A 649-nucleotide genomic window follows, 5' to 3' on the forward strand; every position below is an offset into this window, starting at 1 on the left:
TCCGGCTAGCGGCGGGGGGGCCGGGATTTGACAGGACGTACTCAAACGTCCTGAGTCCTTAAGGACTCGGAAAAGGGGACGTTTGAGTACGTCCTGCGTCCTTAAGGGGTTAAGAGACTGTTATGTTCAATACCGTTGCATAAAAGCTGCAAGTAAAGTTTCTTCAGTTTACTTCATAAAATCTGCTGTGGACATTCCGTTATTTCTACCTGACGTTTGTGGGACGGTTGGCGGTAGGAACATTACTATTGAGGAAACCACACCCTGGCGTCACGACATTCAAGGGTTAATACCACCAGACCCTACACTATTACCGCAACACCCTAGACACCATTACTCACTCTCCCGGCACCACAGCCGCTTGTACTCAGTGTACAGAGCCCTGCTTGTCCTCACAGCACAGAGCGCCGCTTGTCCTCACAGCACAGAGCCCTGCTTGTCCTCACAGCACAGAGCACCATTTGTCCTCACAGGACAGATCGTTGCTTGTCATCACAGTACAGATTGCCGCTTGTCCTCAGTGTACAGAGCCCTGCTTGTCCTAACAGCACAGAGTGCCGTTGTCCTCACAGCACAGAGCCCCGCTTGTCCTCCCTGCACAGAGCCCTGCTTGTCCTCACAGCACAGAGCACTGCTTATCCTCACAGCA

Source organism: Hyla sarda, chromosome 4 (assembly GCF_029499605.1).
Source record: "Hyla sarda isolate aHylSar1 chromosome 4, aHylSar1.hap1, whole genome shotgun sequence".
Taxonomy (NCBI): domain Eukaryota; kingdom Metazoa; phylum Chordata; class Amphibia; order Anura; family Hylidae; genus Hyla; species Hyla sarda.